The sequence below is a fragment of the Felis catus genome, chromosome C2 (genome assembly GCF_018350175.1).
Source record: "Felis catus isolate Fca126 chromosome C2, F.catus_Fca126_mat1.0, whole genome shotgun sequence".
NCBI classification, from domain to species: Eukaryota; Metazoa; Chordata; class Mammalia; order Carnivora; family Felidae; genus Felis; species Felis catus.
In genome coordinates, this window is record NC_058376.1 from 122,027,036 (window position 1) to 122,050,584 (window position 23,549).

Consider the following 23,549-nt stretch of genomic DNA (forward strand, 5'->3'; position numbering starts at 1 on the left):
GTCAGCACAGACTAAAGACTGCATGGCCAACCCACGGATCAAAAGCAAATTTAATGGTTGCTGTTTGAAGCCACTCCGTTTTGGGACTGGATACAAAACGAAAGCTAATTGATACGACAAAGAAGCCTTGCGTCTTTCCTAGGGATTTCTAAGCCAGGCTCTAGAGCTCCATATCGTCATCTACAGGAAGCACACGCAAAGCTCCACTTGCCTACACTCCTCAATATGCTGCGTGCTTTTTCAGAAAGGTCTATATTTAGTTCCAGATTTAAAATACTGAGGATGTGTCGCGTTAACCAGATGGCAGGGATTGTGTAACTGCCTGACTGCTTCTAGTTTTTAGGCTACTGATATTCTCTACATATCTGTAGCTTTTCCATTTGATGACACGGGCCTCAATCTGGGAACACCCATGCTTTCCCCCCCGAACGCTCTCAGGATTTCTGCACCCTCCCCCTCTGACTCTCCTATGGCACCACCACCAAATGCAAATGCCAGGGATGTGGTCAGAGTCTCATTACTTCCACTTGGGCTGGGGACAGGCCTGGTGTGATCACCGCCCCGGGGGGTTGTGCACACAGCCTGGAGGGAAGGGGTGGCAACATCCAGCCCCAGGAAGAACACATGCCTTCTTCTGGGGCTTATTTTCCTAGAAAACTTGGAGAGGAGGGTCATGCTTTGTTCTCAAATTTTTTTATTAGATTTTTAAAAATATTTATTTTTGAGAGAGAGAGAGAGAGACAGACAGACAGACAGACAGACAGAGACAGAGTGCAAGCAGAGGAGGGGCAGAGAGAGAGGGAGACCCAGAATCCGAAATGAGCTCCAGGCCCTGAGCTGTCAGCACAGAGCCCCACGTGGGTAGAAGACCATGACCTGAGCCGATGTTGGGACGCTTAACTAAGTCACCCAGGCACCCCTTTCTTCATTTTTTAAAATGGTTAAATAAACATGGTATCTAAAATTCACATGGATTTGAAGACAAATGTGTTTGCAGCTAGAGCTAGGACCCCAATGTGTGTGTGTGTGTGTGTGTGTGTGTGTGTGTGTGTGTGTGTGTGTACCCACATACAGGTGCCATGTGGGCCCCCGGGCGCATGGTTCAGAGAAAAGTTGCCTTCGGGGAGGACACTTCCTCAGTTGAGGAGTCATGATGCAGAGGCAAAAAGGAGGCTCCACTGACCTGCAGATCTGGGTCAATTCCCTGCTCTGCCGCTTACCTTCTGGGTGTCTCTTTGACAACTAACTTCGTTTCTCCGAGTCGAGGATCCCGATGTTCATAAGATTGGGAATAAGAGTTAAGAGCGGGAAGGCAGTGAGGAGCAAACATACACACAGCAGCAGCAGTAGGCACATGCTGTGTTTGACTGCCCAGCTTTGGAGGAATCCTTGCATCATTATCTAAACACAAAGACTTGCCTTTTCCCCTGAGCTGCTGTTTCTGCCCCGTGCTGTGGTTCCTCTTCCAAATCCTGGCCACTGGCCACTTCCCTACTCACCAGCCCCAGCCATCAGAGCAGTCAGCCACGTTTGCAGCCCCGTTCCTGACTCCTCCACCATGACGAGCCTTCCCTCAGCTGACTCATCTGTGGTGTCCCCCCACCCCCCACCACAGGTTTTCCAGCCTGGAACATCTATGTCAGCTTCTGTTGGGCCCCATCCTAAGAAGACGAGGATTACCAGCCAATGGGCTCTGTCTCTGTGGCCTGAGCTCTGGCCCATTCTCCAGAGAACCCATTCTCTTTTCCATCTGCAGGGAGGAGGCTGACACAGCCGCTCAGGAAGTCACACAATCCGTGGTTCCCTCCAGGCGTGTTCCTGCGTATTCCTTCCATGGGGGCTGTGTGCGCACACTCCTAGGGTATACTGTGACTCCCCCAGACACTCCATCAGACTTGTCCAAGTCATGCCAAGTGAAAGCCAGGTCTCTGGGTCCATGGCAGAAACCCCACCGCCTGCTCACTCACGGCCCAGAAAATAAAGTGCATGGGAAGATTCACTGCTACAGCAGCAGGATGAGATGCTGGCTCATGACCTACTTCAGCACGGCATCCACATCTCCTTGTCCTCAGACATCCTCAAGTCCCACCCCCTACCTTCCAAGGAAAAGACACTCTAGACTCAATATGGCATGGTGACCAAATCCAACTCCTATAAATACTTCTGTAGAAACAACTGTTTTATGTTTCACATAAGTTACATAGTCATCAGATGTCTACTGGGCACAGCCTTATTCCCTGCGCTAAAACCACATGGTAAAAATATCTTAAATCCAGAAACAGAGTTATTACTCTGAATTCCTGATGAAACAGCAAAAAATAAAACAAACAGAAAACCCAGCCAACTTTAATTTAACTTTACAACAGATCTGAATGGTGAAAGAAAATATTTTAGAATATAATTTTGAAAAAAGGACCAGTCAATAGGCACTTCCCATTATATTGTGGTAAATACTGTTTCTGAATTTAAAAGTAAAAAGGAACATGTCAAAGACATTTTTACAAACTACCATTCTACCACCAGAGATTTCCAAAAACCCAAACCCTGGCCTGCTTTTCTACCTCGTAAGAGTGAGAAATGCCACATCTAGTGACTCTGGTCTCAGGGTTCCCTTCAAAGTGTACAGAATTCACGGTTTTAAACATGACCACAACTGCTTGAAAGAAAAATGTGTATTCAATTATCTCTTATTTGCATAGTTAAAATACCATTACCAGGAATAGAAAGATGTTATTAAAGAAAATGCTTTAGATGTATTCTATACTTTGTTTTTTTGGTCTTAATCACTTTGGCCCAAGTAAATATGGTATTATAATTAAAAAAAAAATCAAACCCCAAGGTTATAATTGTGAACTAAATATGAACCAAGCAAAGGTAAAAGCTACATCTTAATAGTCCTCTCTACCCCATGTCACCTCAAAGTAGAGTTTCATTGCAAAATCAAAGATGCTTGACTAAGAATAAACCAACCTTAAAGTCTCATAAATAACAGACAGATTTCAGAACCTCCTGGAAACCCCAGGCAGCAGGACAGGCACCAAGGAAGCTGTGGGCTCCTAGCAGCTATTCACATTCTGTTATTCAAATTCCAGCATCCAGAATGCATGCTTAGTTCTAGGGGCTGAAGCCAATTCATTCACCCAATTAGTCGACTCAAAACAACATTATTTCTCAAGAGCCAATAGGTGTCAGGTATCATCCACAGTGCTGTGGACACAGGACACAGGATACAGGACACAGTACTGTCATCCTGAAGCTCACAGCTAAAAGGTCCAGAAGTATATATGGAAAAATGATACAAGACCTAGGAACTGCTTTAAAATATTCAGGGTGGGAACAGGTTGAGGAGGACTTAATAAATCAAGATTGGCAACATGCTGACAACTCTTGGAGCTGGGTAAGGGATTCTTGAGGATGTACTATATGATCCTCTCTGCTTTTGTGTATGTTTGAAATTAAAAGTTAAAAAAAAAAAAGAAAGGAAGGAAGCTCACAGACTTGTCAGTGGACCAATGAGTAAAAAGACCATTACACCATATGAACCCGGTGCCATCAGGGGGAAGTGGGAGTGGGGAGAGGAGGAGAACCACGTAGACCTAAAGGGAGCGGATAGGATTTCTGGAAGAGGCTCAGCTAGAGCTCAGTCTTTTTTTTTTAATTTTCTTAAAATGTTTATTTATTCTTGAGAGAGAGAGAGAGAGAGAGAGAGAGAGAGGGAGGGAGGGAGAGAAAGGGGGGGAGAGAGAGAGAGCGTGCACACACAGGGTGAGGCGGAGCGGGGTGGGGGGAGCAGAGAGAGAGGGAGACACAGAATCTGAAGCAGGTTCCAGGCTCCGAGCTGTCAGCACAGAGCCGAACGTGGGACCCGAACTCACGAACCATGAGATCATGACCTAAGCTGAAGTCGGATGCTGAGCTGACTGAGCCACCCAGGCGCCCCTAGGGCTCAGTCTTGAAGAGCAGATTGGAGCTGGTGTGTTTATAATTGCATTTGAGGAAAACAGAATGAACCAAAGAAAAAGCACTAAGTAAAACTGTACTGGCTGCTGGGGGGCAACAGGAAGGTTTGCACTGTTTGTACTGAGTGTCAAGAGCCAGAGAAGGGAGGTGGGTTAGTCCAGGCACCACCCAACAGCTGCACCTTGAGTGCGGCTGCTGTGCCCAAGGAAATCTGGCTGCCCAGAGGCCCCATGGGGCCGGGCCAGGGAGTCCTCACCTCTGGCTGGCACCCACAGGCAGGTGGGCTGCAAGGGTCTCACTCCCCCTACCCAGACCAGCCTATCTGATGACCCCAAGGAGTCCCACCATCAAGACAATACATGCACTGATGCCCATTCCCTCTCTGGAACTCCCTTTGGGCACAAAGCCACTAATTTCCAGGCCGGAGCAGGAGGAGCATGATCCCAGAATCCACGCCACTAATCAGTGCCAGCTTAAAGGAGAGGCCAATTTCACGGACCGCTCTCACTTTCTAGGGCCAGGTTCTGTGCCTTCCTGGCACCAGCCTCCTTTGGGAATACAGGACAGGAGCAGGCCACAGGCTCAGCTCGACTCACAGGGGCAAACACTTTAAAGGAGGCCTGTTAGGCAAGTGGTGTGCCTCATCCTGCACTCTGACCCAAAGCTGACCCTCCTGGGGCTCATCTCTTACCAGGTACTCTCCTCCTAAAGAACAGCCTGTCTTTTACCCTGGGGTAGTGAGAGATCATGCCCAGATGTGACGCACGTGGCAACAGCCATCCCCTGGCTATGGGGTAACGGTGGGGATGCCAATCAATGCTGCAGATCAATCCCAAGCCTGGCCCCGATGAAGGGCAGCATCAGGCCCAAGCCTCTTTAACCCTACTTGCAGGGTTCACTATGATCTGGTCACACCCCACAAATCCCACCTCATGTCCCAGCCCTTCCCACAACACGTAGTTAAGCATGGGGGCTCAGGGATCGGTTGGCTAGGTCTAGAGCCTTTCTCACACCCTTACTGAGCCACAGTTTCCCCATCTATGAAATGGAAACAACCATAGGCTCCAGCTCACAGGTTGTGTCAGGGCTAACAAGGTTAACAGGTGTAAGGGACCCAGCACAGTACCTGGTTCCTAATAAGTGCTCAATAAGTTAGCAGTGACTTCTTGCATGGTTTTAATACCTGTCACCCACATATGAAGTACTTACTCTGCTTCCACTTTGTCTCTGCCCCAGCTCTATAACTAGAATGCCTGCAGGACTATGCCATAGAAGGTCAGAGCTTGAAGAGGTTTTAAACATCACTGATTCAAGTCCCTTGGTTGACCAGAAGAGAGGCCAGGTCAGGACCGGCATATGGCTCCAGGCTGCTTAGGGAGACTGGACCTGTGACACAAGTCCTTACTTCACAGAGAGTGACACCCAGCGCTTTGTCCTCATTACGCTCTCCCTCTCCACTGTAGAGGACACACTATGTGGCAGACACTTCTAACTGTTCTCAGGTGTCTATTTGTTCTTTTTTCTTACTAATGGAATCCTCTACGTTTTAGCTGGATACATGGCCATTCAGCTGGGGATACTATTTCCCAGAATCCCTTGCAACTAGCTGTTGTCATATGATCAACTTGGCCAATGACTTATGCTTACAAGTATTATGTGCAATTCTGGGTCAAAAGGAGGCTATCAGGCCTATCTCATTCTGACCCTCCTTCTTCCACCATTTCCCATGCTCTGAATCCCTGGTGTGGTGGTAAGCCAGCTTTCTTGATGCACATGGAGATAACATCCTAGTGGATAACACAGAAGAACCCTGGATGACCTCACTGGGCAGGCTACCCATTTCCCTGACTGCCTGTCAGCCCAAACTGCTTTGGGAGAGAATAAGTAATCTCACAACCTTCTAAAATCACTGTTGTTTCACCTCTGTTAAAGCAGCCAAGCCAATATCCTAACTAGAACTTGCCACCAGCACTAAATGACATTGGTCCTCTTCTTGGGGGCTCCTTCTGTAGGTAATGATGAACACGCACATACATATTCATAACAAATTGCATTAGACAGAAAAATCTCATCACATATTTAAGAATGTCACTCTTACATGATCTCACGGTTTGTGGGTTTGAGCCCCACATTGGGCTCTATGCTGGCAGCATGGAGCCTCCTTAGAATTCTCTCTCTCCCTCTCTCTTTCTGCCCCTTCCCTGCTCTTTCTCTTTCTCTCTCAAAATAAATAAATAAACTTTAAGAATGTCATTCTTAGATATGATATAAATGAATCATGGTTATGATAACCTTTGTTCAAGTTTTATTTTTTATTTTATCTTAAATTATTTTTTTTTAATTTTTTTTTAACGTTTACTTATTTTTGAGACAGAGAGAAACAGAGCATGAATGGGGGAGGGGCAGAGAGAGAGGGAGACACAGAATCGGAAGCAGGCTCCAGGCTCTGAGCCATCAGCCCAGAGCCCGACGCAGGGCTCGAACTCACGGACCCTGAGATAGTGACCTGAGCTGAAGTCAGAGGCTCAACCGACTGAGCCACCCAGGCGCCCCTATCTTAAATTATTTATGCATCTTTGGGGGCACCTGGGTAACTCAGCTGGTTAAGTGTCATACTCCTGATTTCAGCTCAGGTCATGCTCTCACAGTTTGTGAGATTGAGCCCCATGTCGGGCTCTGCACTGACAGTGCAAAGCCTACTTGGGATTCTCTCTCTCCCTTTCTCTCTGCCCCTCCCTCGCATGCTCTCTCTCTCTCTCTCAACATAAATAAGTAAACTTAAAAAAAAACTTAAAAAAAAAAAACTACTTATGCATCTTTGAAGATGGCTTGGCTGCAGGTCTAAGAAAAAAATGCTAGCTAATGCAAAGGGACTCATCCATATTCTCACATAACGAAACATAGTTGAGGAATGGCAGCTCCAAGGTTAGTTAATTCAGCAACCCCAAAAGCATCATCAGGAAGCCAGAACCTGTCCCTGTCTGGACTCTCTGCCATCCTCTTTGTCCTGTCCCTAGGATGACTTCCTCCAGGGGTTTTGAGATGGTGGCCACACTCACAGCCATCACCACCACACTTGGCAATCTGAAGAGGCAGAAGGGACGATCTTGCACGTTTCTACTAGAAGCAAGGAAAGCTTTCCCAGAAACCCTCCAGTGGATTTCTCCTAAGGTCTCATTGAAGAATAGTGTCAGGAGCCCATGCGCAAACCCATCACGGGCTCCAGCAATGGGCCACAGCAAGTAAGTGAAAACACCTGGGATTCACCTCCTGCTAGAGGCCCATAGAGGAAGGGAGAGGGTGGAGGCAGGCACAGAATCAGAGTTCTGTTAGGAACGAGGGAGCAAGGGGTGGTCTGCAAAAACCCACCGTTGGAGAAGATTTGACAGTACACACAATTACTCTAAAAAATAATGACAGTACTGGCACTTTTCAGATCTAGCAATCAAAGCACATACAGTCATAATTAGATGTTTAAGAAACATCAGTGCTGGCTTGCTCAGGTGCAATTCAGCAGTGACACATGGCAGAGCGGCATCCCTCAGCCTGCTGACTGTGGTGCCTGTTCCAGCATCAAGACCTTTTATTCCCTATTTTACATGTGTTCAAATATACAACATGAATTATCTACCTACCATTTCTTCCCAGAAAGGATTTGAGGCAGATAATCTGCAGAGTTAGTGTTTTTAATCCCTGAAATATTAAAGGCTTCCACCCCCCCACCCCCTCCACCATTTCTGAACTACATGTTCCTGCCACTCTCTCCTTTGAGGTTTTTTTCCAGCTCTAAAAGGATAAACTTGTCAAGGTGCCTGATCATTTCTCGGGACCAGAACAGATTGAAATAACTAATTCATCAAGCCAGGAATTTTCAATCTTATGTACTCCCCAGTGATCTCTTTCTGACATTGTAGGAGAAGCCTGTGTTCCATCCAACTTCACTGCTTTGCTCCTCCTCAAGCTGCAGAAGTAGCGACATCTGAAATTGGCATAGTCTCACTTTAGAATGTCAAGAGCAACTATAAGTACCTCAACAAAAAAAGGGAGAACATGCAGTTGGCATGATTTACTCATCACAAAGCCACGTTAAAAATACAGCTAGCTGATTCTTTTTTATTTTGCAAGCAAACTGTGTCAATTAAAAGTTTGTTAAAATGTCAAGGAAAGCACAGAACATTAAATAGGCAAGGCTGAAAAACTAGAAATACAAGCCTACAATGAAGGTTTGCATGGTGAAAGCCAAATTTCACAGGCAGAAAATAAAAAGCTTACAAGGGCCTGAGAATCACAGCTGTGCAACGTGAATCAGGCACACCTGGAAATGGAGGTTGCCAAGGCCACTTCTGCTTTCTGAAAGCTGTGTTGTCTCTGTTAACAATACTACACAGAAACAGGATTTTGTTCTGGACAGACGAGTGAATGAGAGCACTGATGCATGCCACAGATCAAGGGGTTTTGCCCAAGGAGGGCTTTTTTCAGGCTAGAAGCACGCTTACCGACAGAGCTTTGACTAAACCCTGGGCTCACTGCCGGCTCATTCCGTGACTTGATCACGATGAGGCATGGAGTGCCAGGTCCCTCGTAGACAATCACTGCCATTGCCGAGGGCAGGAACTCCATGCCCTTGAAATATGTTTTAGAAAACTGCTGACAGTCCAGAGGGGGTTTGGCAGCATCAGTATCAGTACAGAATGAGCCCTCCTGCTCAAGGAGGGGGTCAAGTGTGGGCAGCCACCTGCTGGCAATGCTGTGTGTGGGCGGGAGGGGGGCTGATGTGGGTGACCTCTAGGAGCCCTTCGTGTACCTGAGACCCAAGGATTCTCTGGTCCATATCCCAAAATAAGCTCTCAACCTTTTTTTAGGGAGCTCCTTTGCACTTACAAACTCTACAATAACAGAGCTAAGAACACTGTCACACAGAATCACAGGCATTTACCTCGGGAAGAAAGCTGAATTGCTATCTGGTCCAAGCTCCCTTCAAATGGAGTAGAGACTAACGCTGTTATAAGCTCCAAAACTTTGATTTGGCTTAGGTTAAAGTTGTAATTAAACATAAACCTCAAAGTCAATGGTACTCATCATACACAATAGTGAAAAGCTGAGACCTTTTCCTCTAAGATCAGGAACAAGAAAAGGACATCCACTCTCACACTTTTATTCAACATAGTACTGGAAGTCCTTCACAGAGCAATTAGGTAAGAAAATGAAATAAAAGACGTCCAAATTAGAATGCAAGAAATAATACTGTGTCTATTTGCAGGATATATATATATATATATATATATATATATATGTATAAAACAACCTGAAGAGTCCACCAAAAAGCTGTCAGAGCTAAGAAATGAATTCAGTAAAGTTGCAGGACACAAAATCAATATACAAAAATTAGTTGCATTTCTATACACGAACAACAAATTCTCAGAGAGAGAAATTAAGAAAACAACCCTGTTTATAATTGCATCAAAAAGAATAAAATACCTAGGAATAAATTTAACTAGCAAGATGAAAGACCTGTATACTGCAAACTAAGACACTGATGGAAAAATCTAAAGAAGACACAAATAAATGGAAAGATGTTCTGTGATGATCAGCTGAATGAATACTGTTAAAATAGCTATACTATTCAAAGCAATTTACAGAGTCAAAGTTCCAACAGCATTTTTCACAAAAATAGGAAATACAATCCTAAAATTTGTACGTAACCACAAAAAACGAACAAAACAACCAAATAAACAAAGCACTCTTGAGAAAGAAGAACAAAGCTGGAAGGATCACACTTCCTGACATTAAACTATATCAAAAACTACAGTAATCAAAACAGTATGGTATTAGCATAAAAACAGACACAGAGACCAATGGAACAGAATAGCGATACCAGAAAAAAACCCATGCATATATAGTCCATTAACTTATGACAAAGGAACCAAGAATATACAATGGAGAAAGGACAGTGTCTTCAATAAATGGTGTTGGAAAAACTGGACAGCCACATGGAAAAGAAGGAAATGGAACCCCTATCTTATACTATCCACAAAAATCAAGTCAAATGGATTAAATACTTAAATGTAAGACCTGAAACCATAAAACTCCTAGAAGAAAACACAGGGGGTAAGCTCCTTGACACCAGTCTTGGCAATAACTTTTTGGATTTGACACTAAAAGCAAAGACAACAAAAGCAAAAATAACCAAGTGGGACTACATCAAACTAAAAAGCTTCTGCAGAGCGGAAGAAATAGTCAACAAAATGAAAAGGCAACCTATGGAATGGGAGAAAATATTTGCTAATCATGTATCAGATAAAGGATCAATATCCAAAATATATAAAGAACTCATACAACTTGATAGCAAAAAAATAATTCAATTGAACAAATGTGCAGAGGGATTGAATGAACATTTCTCCAAGGAAGATGTACAAATGGCCAACAGATACTTGAAAAGATGCTCAACATTACTAATCTACAGAGAAATACAAAATACAATTCAAAACCGCAATGAGATATCACTTTGCACCTGTTGAAATGGCTATTACCAAAACAATGGCTATTTTACAAGAGATACTAAGTGCTGGCAAGGATGTGGAGAAAAGGGAACTATTGTGCACCATTGGTGGGAATGTAAATTGGCACAGCCACTGGAGAAAAATGTATAGCGGTCTCTCCAAAAATTAAAAATAGAACTACCATATGATCTAGCAATCCCACTTCTGGGTATATATCTCAAGGAACCAAATCTGCATCTTGAAGAGATATCTGTACCCCATGTTCATAGCAGCATTTTTACAATAGCTAAGACATGGCAACAACTTAAGTGTCCACTGACAGATAAAGAAAATGTGCATATATATATATAATGGCGTATTATTCAGTCATTAAAAAAAGAAGGAAATCCTATCATATGCAACAACATGGCTGGACCTTAAAAGCATTATGTTTTCACTTATATGTGGAATCTAAAAAAAAAACCAAACTCATAGAAACAGAACAGTTTGGTGGTTATCAGAGGCAGGGGATGGGGTAGGGGAAAGGGGTGAAGGTGGACAAAAGGTCCAAACTCCTGATTACAAGATATATAAGTCCTGGGGATGTAATGGATAGCATGGTGACTATAGTTAACAATATTCTATTGTATACCTGAAAGTTGCTGAAAGAGTAAATCTTTTTTGTTTTGTTTTTTTTCATTTTTATTTATTTGAGAGAGAGAGAGAGAGAGAGCAAGTTTGCACAAGTGAGGAAGAGGCACAGAGGGAGAGGGAGAGAGAATCTTAAACAGACTCCATGCTCAGTGGGGAGCCCCATGTGGGGTTCAATCCCACGACCCTGAGATCATGACCTAAGCCGAAATCAAGAGTCAGACGCTCAAATGACTAAGCCACCTAGGTACCCCAGAAAGAGTAAACCTTTAAAGTTCTCATCACAAGAAAAAAACTTATAAATAGTTGAGGAAATGGATGTTAACCAAACTTGTGATCATTTCACATACACATATACATATATCAAATCATTATGTTGTACACCTTAATACGATGTTATATGTCAATCATATCTCAATACAACTGGAAAGGAAAGAAGATAGGATAGGACTTGATACTGAATAAACAGAAATGTGCAGTATTAAAGAAAAAAAAATAAAGTAATCCAAAGAAAAGAGGAAAAAACACTTAGGAACAACATATTATAGAAGGCGGGGATTCCGCTAGCCTGGGTCCCCAAATTTCTGGGTGGAGCAGAGGTCCCACCACTTTCATGAACCCCCATCCTTAATACCGCCATCTTGGAGCCAAACTGGACTGTTTTTATAAAGGAAAAATAATCTATTGTGTTAAGCCAGTGAACTTTGGGAATTTGTTACAGTAGCTTAACAATAATACTTACCTGTATATATAGGCTTTTGAATAAGATTAAACCAATATACATAAAACACCGTAATGATGTGGGAAACAAAGGCAGAAGGAAATGGCAGATAAAATTAAATTTCCTTATAACCTGCAGCCCACTGACAAATACTTGAGGCTGGCAGAGTATGACATTTCTCCAGGAACTCCCTACTGTCTTCATGTTAATACTTCGCTAGGGGGAAAAACAACCTTCGCTTGACAAGAGCTAGACCTCCAGTATCCATGAATCTTCTTTACCATATCAAAGTCCCTTTGGAAACTTCCTTTAACTTTACCACCCCAGTCTCTCTTCACAGTCCTGGGGCAGCTCTTCCTGCCCACAGGTCCCATCCCCATGCTTTAATAAAATCACCTTTTTGAGCCAAAGACATCTTAATACTTCTTTCTTGGCCATACGCTCCGGACCCTACCGCCACTCCAAAACCCTATCAATAATAGCTCAATAATGGTTAATTCCTTTCCATTTTTGGTCTGCTACCATCTGAAAATATACCAATAAAATCTTTTTTTTTTTTTTTCTCAAAGCAAGAGTTTTCTAGGAATTTTTAAATGTGCAGGTTGGAAAAAGAAAAAAAAAATAAATGTGCAGGTTGGGGTTAGCCCCATAAACTTATCATCAAGCAACATTTTCGGGAGAGACCTGGTCATTTACATCTTAAAACCACTCTGTCATCTGGAATATGGTACTTACCTTGAAACCTAACTTGAAGCTGAGACAAGTAGAGGTCTTGAAACAAAGATGTCATTTGGAGGATGGTAGGTCCTTTCAAGTTTTCCAGAGCAGGCCATACTTACCTGTAAATCACTAGGGGTTCTATAAAATAAATAAATAAATAAATAAATAAATAAATAAATAAATAAATAAATAAATAAATAAATAAATAAAAAGATAGATAGATAGATAAATCAATGGTATTTAATGAGAACCATGGGGGAGGCAGCTGCTCACACAAGTGTTTTTGAGAATGCAGGGCACTGCGGTGGCCATGACTTCTGTTTACATATCAGTTTCCACAAACGTAAGCTAAATGAACCAATACTTATTCTGTATTATCATCATTAAATTAAGTTTCTAAATTGAGTTTCTGAGTATGTCTACTAAAGAGAGCAAAGACCTATCCTGTAACATTTAGAGATTTGTTTTAATAGTCATCTTCCAAGGTTTGCTGTTTTATTACTTGGGCACTATTGATTGTTAACTGTTGCACTATTTGTTGGGTGTTATAGGACATCATAATGGTAGTTATGTTTGCTGTAAACTCTGTTCAGCTGACAGTGGTGTGAACTCTGTTGGCTACGGAAGATTGGCTCTGCCCACCTACCTTATGATAACTGACCACAGACTGCCATATCATTGGTGTTATTATAACTCGTTTAATCAGGATGGAGATCTATGCTTCCTTTTCTGAAACTAGGAACATACTGAAAGTCCTTTGTAATAAATAATTCTAACATTAACTTAAAGACATAATGCAAAATCTTGTCTTCCCAGAGGTCTGTCTTCTTTTCACTTAAGTATAATTTACGTATAGCATTATATTAGTTTCAGATGCACAACATAATGATTTGATATTTGTATGTTTTGCAAAATGATCACCACAATAAGCCTAGTTAACATTCCTCACCATAGTTAATATTCATCACCATACATAGTTCAATTTTGTTCTTATACGAGAACTTTTAAGATCTACTCTTAGCAACTTTCAAATACACAATATAGTATTACTAACTATAGTCACCATGCTGTACATTATGTCTCCATGACTTAATTATTTTATAACTGGTATTTTGTACCTTTGGACGTCCTTCACCCATTTTGTCCAGCCCCACCCCCACCTGGCAACCATTAATCTATTGTCTATATCTATGACCTCATTTTTTTTTTTTAAGATTCCGCGTGTAAGTGAGATCATAGGACTGTCTTCTATAATCCTCTTGGAAGGTGGTCAACAAAACTCTGGCCATTTAGCAGTTTCCCATAATGCTCTTAGGATGCTGATCAAACCCTGCCCAAGGCCTACAAGGCTCACTGTCAGTCCGGGCTCACGGGTACGACTACCAGTCATCCTGGCCATTTCTGAGCCCCACAAAACAGCCTTGCTCCTTGGGGACTTGGTGCCTGTGTCCATGCATGTCCTCTGATGACCCAATTAGGAGGTGGGTCAGCTGGGTAGATGCTTGGGGTTCGAGTCCACAAAAGGCACCAACCGCCCCCCACCCCATCTCCCACCAAGAAAGGAGATGAAGAAAACTCTCCTTTCTGGAGCTATTTGGGGCAGGGGAAGAAGGTGGGACCCCCAAGGGGCATGCTGGAGCCAGGATGCAGGCCATAAGACTGCCTTCTCTGGAGGACGCTGGTGAGCTGAGGCAGGTGGGTAGGTTTAAAGCCAAGGATAAGAAGCTAGGAGGAGCAGAAGGTGAGGGTGTGGGGGTTCTGGAGCACATCTACAAGTTTTCTGTCACATCTCCCATCAAGAGGGAGTTCTAGCTCCCCCGATCAGGCTTCAGGACTACCTTAGTGAATAGAATGGGACAGAAATGATGCTGTGTGACCTCTAAGACCAGGTCAGGAAAGTCCATGAGATTCTATCTGGCTTGCTCTCTCTTGGACCATTTGCTTTAGAGGCCCGAAGCGACCATGTGAGAGGCCACCCGGAGACAGGGACACCCAGGCAGCCACTGAGGCTTCCCAGCCCAGGCATCAGACATGTGAGTCAGGGAATATCTGGATGATTCTAGACCACCCACTGCCTGCATAACTGTGAGAGACCCGCGTGAGAAACACAAGCTGGCCCTGTCCACCTCCAGACCATGAGGATAACAGTGAAATGATGGCTGTTTTAAGTCACCAAATTTGGGGATGATTTCTTACGCAGCAGTAGTGATGAGGCCAGAGACTTTGTCTTGCTCCCTACTCTTCTGTCCTCAGTACCAAAAACAGTACCTGGCCCAGGTAATCAATCGATGTCTGCTGGATGGCTGAATGAATGGACAGATGAATGTGCAGAGGAGAGGCTCACTACAGTCACCGGCAATCCATCCTTTCTGCCTTCCCCCAGCCAGCAGGCTGCTATCTCTCCTCTGCCTCTCCACCTTTCCACACAGCTAACTCACCATCAGCCTTCGGACCCCAGCTCAAAGATCATTTTCTCAGGGAAGCTGCCCTTGAACTCCCCTGTCTAGATCAGGGTCCTGTCTGACACTCTCAAGTCATTCTGTATCTCTCCTTCAGGACACTCTCCGGGACTATTAGTACATAATCAAACAACTACACTGAAAAGCTAGCTGGCTGTCTCCTGTGACTCACTACAAACCATCGTACAGCAGCGATAGGGTCTGTCTGTTCACAAGCGTGCCTCTGGTGGACAAAGCCTAGCACAGACCTGGCTGACTGTGTGTCAGAACATTTCTGGAGACTGGTAACATATACAGCTCAGCTGTTTTGACTCACAATACTTCTGACACCAAACGTTGTTTTTTTTTTTTTTTCCCCCTACACCAACCAATTCTCCAACTCTGTGGACACCAGCTGGGTGTCCTACAATTCAATTCTGACACCGACTACCCCAAATTAATGTCGGACTCCACAGGTTGAAGGACTCAGTTCCAAAGACTGCCCCCACTTCAGATGCCAGTTACAAGCACCGGGTCCCCAAATTACCCACTTTTGTCTAATCTAGTTACAAAGTCAGAGGTGGGGCCTCCCACAGCCCCTCCCCCTTTCAGGTTCAATAATTTGCTACAACAGCTCACAAAACTGGAGAACATTTTACTTGCTGTCACCATAGATTTATTATATAAAGGATACAACTCAGGAACAGCCAAATGGAAGGAATGCACAGGGCAAGGTGTGGGGCCAGGGCACAGGGCTTCCATGCTCTCTCCAGGCATGCTGCCCTCCTAGCACGCGGATGTGCTGCCAACCCGGAAGCTCTCTAAATCTCCGCTGTTGAGAGGTTTTTATAGAGGTCTCCTTTCATCTATGACGGACTAAATCATAGGCCATTGGTGGGGCTTAAAGTCCAAACCTCTAATGGTGCTTTGGCCTTCCAGGCAACCAGCTCCCATCCAGAAGCTTATCTAACCCCCTCTCCTGACCCCCAGACCAGCAGTCATTAGCACCTAAAAGATACTCTTAGCACTCTGGAGATTCCGTGTTCCAGGAGCTGCGTGCTCTGAACTGGGGGGCAAAGACCAAATATTTATTTTTTATACCATCCTACTATTAGACAGTGCTCATTTTTATTGTTCTCAATAATACTGAGCTACAATTGGCCTCTAACTACTAGCCTACCCTCCATCAGGCTGTCCAAAGCCACTCACACCCTGGTCATTCACACCACACAGACCCCCGGGAACAGGTCTGAGTGTCTTCTTCAGGTTTACACACAGCTGTCGGGGGAAGAGCCGGAATCTGAAGCCAACTCTTCAGACTTGACAGTTCAACACGATGTCCCTCACACCACCCTGCCTCCCGGATGTCTCCGCCGATGTGAGATGCTCTGGGAGCATCATAATCTCCTTATCCAAAACAACAACAACAACAACAACAACAACAACAAAGCTGTGCACTTTTAATGGAGCACACGAAACAGGTGAAGCTTCTTAATATTTAACAGATAGTATTCAGTGTCCCTATAAAACAAGAGCTCATGGTGATATTTACTTTAGACACCTCCCTGCCAAATACCTAAGGGATGAGCCCCTGAGCAAACATCTAATTCAGATTTTAATTTGCTTCATTTCCTGGGCAGATCCCACAATCCCCCACAGAAGGTGCTCCTTCTGCTTTCCCTTCTTTTCTATTACTTGTCATTCCCCAGGCGCTGGAGATTAAGGACTTAAATAAACTAAGATAAAGAACATTCCAGGTCATCTGCACCGTTCAGTGAAATAGCACCCCTGAACAAGTGAGCTTTTGAAGACCATGCAATGACCCAGAAAATGTGAACATTTTAATGTGACTTAATGTGAAAAACTAAAAAAGGATACAGAGCCATGCCCTGCACGACCCATTTTTTTTTTTTAATGTGTGTATGTATATGCTTGGAAAAGCTGGATGGAAAGAAATACAAATTTAAAAATGACATCGTATGTCTCACCCTTCAGATTGGCAAAAAAATAAAAAGATCATCCGTCTCTAGTGGACGTTAGTCCCAATGGGGGGGGGGGGGGTACATTCTTTCACACACTGTTGGTAAGAGGGTTAAGTGGAACAGTATTTGTGAAGAAGAACTGTGGTCTCATTAAAACAGTAAACACACATACCTTTTGCCCCAGGAATTTGTATTCTGGGTATCTAATCCCCAAAAATGCTTATTCATGTGTATAAAGCAGCAATAAGAATAAATATAAAAATTTGAAAACTGAAATGTACCCCAGAGGGAAATGGTTGGAAAATTACAGTTTGTTCATATAATGGAACAGGATTTAGCCTTTAAAAAGAAAGAGGGGGGCACCTGACAGGCTCAGTTGGTAGAGCATGTGACTCTTGATCTTGGGGTTGTGAATTTGAGCACCACGTTGTGGATAGAGATTACTTAAAAATAAAATCTTTTAAAAAAAGAAGGGAAGGGAGGGGAAAGGGGGAAGGGAGGGGAAAGGAGAAAGAGATGGGCTTAGGTGTGGATGTGGACAAACCTCCAGATTCTGCCAAGTGAAAAATGAATGAGAGAGAGTGTGCAAGTGGCAGCGATGTGGAAATGGTGGGGTTCAGAGTGAATGGTTAAGAAAGAATTCTTGAATCCTCTTCGGTGCAAACAGGAGGTTTTAGTAAAGCATGGGGATAGGGCCTATGTGTAGGAAGAGCTGTAGTGGGATTAAGAGAGGGCTAGGGATAGCATAAGTCTAAGGAATTTTGGAAGCAAGGTTTCCAGGACCTTGAGAGGCTAGCTGTTAGGAAAAGGTCCTTCACTACTGTCTAGTAAAACCCTAGTCATGAGACCCTTTAGATGCATATCAGTGGGCCATGTGCTTGGAGGATGACTGCTAACATGTATCTTGGGGAGCAGAGATAAAGGAAGTTTCCAAGGAAATTTTTATATGTTAACGTAGACTTATAGGATCCTGAAGGTGAGGCCACTGTTAAGCTAAGGTTGCCTTTTGCCCTTAGCAAAGTGTCATCATCGAGGGGTTGAGCTCCTACGGGAAGGTCACTCTGCCTGTGTCAAGGACTTGTCAATGGGCTCTAAACTATAAAGAAATTTAATTTTTTTTCTTTTGCCTTTGTTCTCTATTTCAGCAGCATAATAGATACAGTGCTAATCTATTGTATAGGTGTCTCTGAAGGTAAAACAAACATTTGCACAACTCAACATATACCAGGAAATTTTAAGAAAACATGTAAACTTACAGAATAAGGTCTGGAAGGAGACAGTCCCCAAGTTAATAGTGGTTATCTCTACTGTGGACTTTTCAATATTTACTCACATATTTAATGCTTTGTTTTTACAGTGTGTTATGGTACAAATAACAAATGGTTAGTAATGACAGAAAATGTTAAGTCAAAAGAGCAAGCTATAATACAGCATATACAGTTTGAGCTCAATTATGTTAAAGAAGATACATTACAAAACTGGACTGAGTCATCTGAAACAGGGCTGAGAGTGAGATTTTTTACTGTTATACTCTTTAGTGCTATTTTTTTTTTAAATCAATAAAAGTGACAATTCTTAAAGAAACCCTGGAAAGAGAAAATAGACCCTTAATGTTAGGAGTGGTTATGGCTGGGACTACAGTAATTTTACTCTGCTTTGAAACAAACTGCAAGGGGGAAAGACTGGTTTACAACTCTTGAAGCAGGTGGTAGCATCCTAGAAGACTTCTTTTCTCATTTATAGTCTTGCATTTTCCAAATTTTCTTAAACACTTATGACTTTTAAAATCAGAAAAAAAAAGAAAGCTGTAGAATTTATTTAAATTAACAATTTTTTAAATGTTTATTTATTTCTCAGAGGGAGGGAGAGAGAGAAAGAGAGAAACAGAGTGTGAGAGTGGGGAAAGGGCAGAGAGGGAGGGAGAAACAGAATCCGAAACAGGCTCCAAGCTCTGAACTGTCAGCACACAGGCCGATGCGGGGCTTGAACTTGTGAGATGTGAGATTATGACCTGAACCGAAGCCAGACGCCCAACCAACTGAGCCACCCAGGCGCCCCTATTTAAATTATTTTTTAAACAATGTTAGTTAAGCAAGAAGTCACAAGGCAGGTACCTAAGCTATTGAGAGACCAGTGGTTTTGAAAGAGTACCTCCTTTCAAAACTAATGCAACATGAAACCTGATGTGTAAGAAAGATAAAATCATAGTTTACTGGGAGGGGTCTGGTGCCCCACTCAGCAGAAGCCCCATCATACCCAAAGAAACCAGGGCTCCAGGAACTCCATTAGGAAATGCACTATATAAACAGACTGAGGCTACAGGGGTTAGGGAAGGGGACATGTGCTAAATGGTCAGATGGGGCTTTAAGGATGAGACAGAAACTGCTAAAGCTACAGGGCAGGTAGGATGTTAGTGGGCATGCCTGATGTGAGCAGGCATTTCAAGGAGGATAAATAATGTATCCAGTGGTACACAGGCAGAGGCAGAATCCACCCCTCCCTACACTGTTGACTGATGACAGGTTTTATGCAGTCACTCATCAGTGAACAGGGTGGAGAATGAGTGGGGCCAGACTAGGCTGCTGTAGGAGGAGGGAGCCACAGAAGGTTCCTGAACACACGACTGACAGGATGAAGGCGGCAACATAGAAACATCACTCAGAAGCTGACAGATACACTCCTGTGTATACATTCTCACCCTTGAGTTTACAGCAAGGCACTGGCAGCCAAGAATGCAGACAACCTTGCCGGCTTTGACATTTGGGGGCTTGCGGCTCGTCACCATACAAATGCTAGCTTCTGCCAAGCTTGTGCTGCATTTGGGCAGAGTATCAGCCAGACAGGCTGCAGGCCTTCCTCCAGGGCTATCCTGGAAGGAGCCCACATTCCAAGGGCAATGGGGCTGGGACCCCAAGTCACAGCTCATGGTGCCTCCCTGGGACTGAGAGCCGGGCCTTTGACTCCACCGCTTACCAGCTGCAGTACCTCAGGCAAGTTACTTAACCTCTCTGAGCTGGTTTCCTCACCTGTAAATGGTGATTCGATTATTCATTCAACAAATATTTACTGAGCCTCTGCAATACGCCAAGCACAGTTATAGAAGCTGGGGATCAGCAGTGACCAAAGTAGTCCAAAATCCCTTCCCTCACAGAGCTTATATTCTAGCGGAATATAAAATCACCCACTTTCTGGGGTTGTGGAAGGGACTGCACTTAGGGTACTAAGGATTCCGTACCTAAGTCTAGTGTATGTACGGGTTTTCCCCGCACATCACCAAGTAGTTCTCTGACCCTAGCTGGGTGTCCTACAATTCAACTCAATTCTGACCCTACCTACCTGGAGACAGCGTCAGAGTCCACAGGTTAAGGGCTCAGCTTCCCCCCAGCCCTCACCACTTCAGAGGACGATGGCAAACCCAGGTTGTCCCTTGTGCTGTCCCTGGAGGTCTGTCTCCCTCTTTGGTTCAATTAATTTGCTAGAGTGGCTCACAGAACCCAGAGACACATTTTACTTACTAGATCACCGGTTTACTATAAAAGGACAGAATTCAGGAATAGTCAGATGGAAGAGGTGCACAGGGAAAAATATGCATGTGGGAAAGGTCACCTAGTTTTCATGCTCTCTCCCAGGGTGCTAGTCTCCCGCACCCCCAAGTGCTCGCCCTGGAAACTCGTCAAACCCGTCCTTTTGTGTTTTTACGGAGGCTTCATTACATAGGCATGACTGATTAAATCGTTGGCCATTGACAACTGATTTGACCTCCGACCCCTCTCCCCTCCCTGGAGGTCTGGGGATGGGACTGAAAGTTCCAACCTTCTAATCACAGGCTGGTTCTCCTCGCAACCGGTCCCCATCCTTAGTTACCTGGGGGCTTTCAAAAACCATCACTTCATTAACATAACAAAAGACACCTTCTTGGGTCCCAGCACAGTTTAGGGGGTCTGCGCCAGAAACAGGGATGAACGAACGTATATTTCTTATTATAAATCACATCACAGGTAGTAACGATCCTCCTTTTCTCATTTTATTACTATATATTCCCTACAGCCTTTAGCACCAAGAAGGCACCCAGTAGACACCATGGGGCTGGTGGAGTTTCCTTCTATGGACTGAGATTTCCCTACCTGGAAACACAATGCCGTACATTCAGCCCTGGGCTTAGACTAGCACAAAAGTTCCTCTCTGCACCCCACTCCCCAGCACCGTCAATTCCACCATAACGAACAGGGCTGGGTAGAGAGAAAGAAGGAAACCACCCTGGGGCCATTCGTCACGATGAAGGCAGCTGACAGCCCCGCTGAACCCTGGCACAGCCCCCATTTCCTCGGGGAATTGAGCAGACCTGCCTGCTGGTGACAACAGTTCCCTTCTCAGGCGGTAGTCCTCGCCTGGAGGGACACCCTCGTGGACCGTGGAGCAGTACCCAATGGGCCCGTAGAGGTGACCCGGCCTCTCCCAACAGGCCAGCCCACGGCAAGGGCAAACCTCACTTAGATTTCAATGTGTTCACAGGGTGGGTAACAGACACGGCTAGGCCATATTCTGAGCCAAGTAGCCAGAAGTATTGGTAGGAGTTGAAAGGAGAGGGAAAAAAATCGTAAACCAACTTGAGGACCTCATCCTTGGGGCTCCGAGAAAGCGCTCCGTCAAAAATCCAGCTGGCGTATATACCTTGATATGTAATGACAGTTTCGACTTTCCTCACTGACTACACGCTGGTGTTCTGGTGCCAGCCTCTATTTTCATGGCCTGAGTAATGCCCGGGCAAAGGACCAGAAATGAATCGGAAACAGAGGGACGGGGCAGGAGAGGCGAACAGCACAATCAGTGGGCCCACATCCTGCTCAGCCTGCAACAGCAAACCCTTCAGGGCAGCGGCTGGGACAGCAGCCAAGCCCACCTCGGATTCCCGCCCACCCTCCCCTACAGCCTCATTCCCTCTTCCAGCCCAGACCCTGAGCTCCCTTGGGGCTGCGACCTTATCTGCCTCGTTCACCGCTCTCTGTTAAACGAGTAAATGACCACAGTGCTGGACCTGAACTCTGGCGCACTGGACTTACCGTTCTCCCCCAACCGCCACATGCCCCTTCTCGTAATTCAGTGTCTGTGCCCACTCGCTTGGCCCAAGTGCCTTGTTGACCTGGTTAACTCCTACTCATCCTTAAATGCAGCGCAAAAGGCAGCTCCTCCTAGAAGTTTTCCCTGACCCCAATGCTAGGTGAGGCCCCCCAGTATTGGGCGACCACAGCCCTCCCATCATATGCGTCAACACACAGGCTCAGGTCAGCTTCCCCGCTACTGCTTGCAGGGCTGGGCGAACACAGAGCTGAGGAAGCAGCAGGTGGCTCAGTAGGTGTGTGTGGGAAGAAAGGAAGGGAGGGAGTAAAGAAGGGCACCAAGAAAGACACTGTGGATGGAGAAACACGTGTCACAGAAACCCACCACAAACGGAACAGGAACAAAACACTTTAACTCTCAGTAGGTAAGTGGGTCATTTATTAATGTTTACAGAGAAAAACTAGCAGGAAGTGGCTGGGAAAAGATTTCTCAAATCATTTGAGTGGGAAGCAGGGGTCACTCTGTGCTGCATCCCTTGCTCCCTTCCGGATGTGGGTGGGCTAGGCTGGGGGCTGAAGAGGAAGAGAAACTTTGGAAGGCTAGGTGAGTGGGGGCACTTGAAAGGCTCACTGGCAAGAAGGTCTCAAAGGCTCAGAGCTCCTCTGGCCTCGGGGTGCTGAATCCCATTTCCCCTGGGGTAATCTTCAACTGCGAGGGGGATCAATTATGACTCATTCCCTTAAAGCTGTTAAGAACAGGCCTGGGGTCAAGAAACAGGGATAATGAGGACCTTCTATTGTTCTGGTCCACTTCCGAAAAGTAGGAACAGAAGCAGGGATTTAAGACAGATGATCTGGAAATGAAGACTATTTTGGGAGGTAGCCTTCTTAGCACACTATTTCCTTCTAGGACAGACACCCCTAGTTGTCCCTCAATATTCATGCCTTCTTCCTTGCTAAGAGAATTCTGATTTGGGCGGGGGTGGGAGGGACAGTGTGGCAGAGACTGCCAGCTAATCATAAAACCCAACTCCTCTTCTTCCTAGGCACTGGACCACATTCCCCAGCCTCTCTTCCAGGAGGTGTGGCCATGTGTCTGAGCCCCTGCCAATGGAATATCACTGGAATTAATTCACCACCTCCAAGCTTGGCCCATAAAATTCTCCCACACCATCCTCCAGGCTCCCTCCTCTTCTGATTGATGTAAACAAGCATGGCAGAATTAAGAGCCTGGGTCCCTTAATCACCTGTTGGAAGAGAACTCCCCACTAATTAGGAACAGCCATTTTGGATTTTGTGTCAGCAAAAAGTAAATGTCTACCATATTTGAGTCTTTAAGCATATTTGGGTTATTTGTTTAGCAGTGAGCCCACCCAACTATTCTTGGCAACAGTGTGCCCTGCTAAATAGTCACATGGCCCTTTAAACTGGGACTGGTCATGTGACACGTGAAATGTCAGGGGAAGTCTGCTCAGTGTTCTGGGGAAAACGTCTGCTTTCCTGATCAAAGGTACCAGTGTGGCTGGCGCCTCCTTCCTGCC

The 23,549-nt window shown here is 44.8% G+C and overlaps 1 protein-coding gene and 1 long non-coding RNA gene across 7 annotated transcripts in view; one reads left to right on the forward strand and one right to left on the reverse strand.

Moving 5' to 3' along the window:
* Positions 1-23,549, reverse strand: part of PXYLP1 (2-phosphoxylose phosphatase 1) — a 73,014-nt gene that overhangs the window by 41,083 nt on the left and 8,382 nt on the right. For 2 of the 4 annotated variants that reach the window (XM_023260516.2, XM_006936369.5), the window contains exon 2: positions 12,547-12,669. The gene's annotated coding sequence lies outside the window, so the exon portion shown is untranslated. Of the gene's footprint in view, positions 1-5,169; positions 5,324-12,546; positions 12,670-12,804; positions 12,986-23,549 lie in introns of those variants that run through there. The other 2 variants (XM_023260517.2, XM_023260518.2) reach the window with 2 other exon arrangements.
* LOC109491478 lies at positions 13,775-16,994 on the forward strand. Of its 3 annotated transcripts, none has more exons than XR_006585456.1 (3): positions 13,775-14,226; positions 16,203-16,450; positions 16,679-16,994. It is a non-coding gene; the product is annotated as an uncharacterized LOC109491478 (long non-coding RNA). The 3 variants fall into 3 exon arrangements; XR_006585455.1 differs by having other exon boundaries at positions 16,236-16,450; XR_006585454.1 differs by having other exon boundaries at positions 13,775-16,450.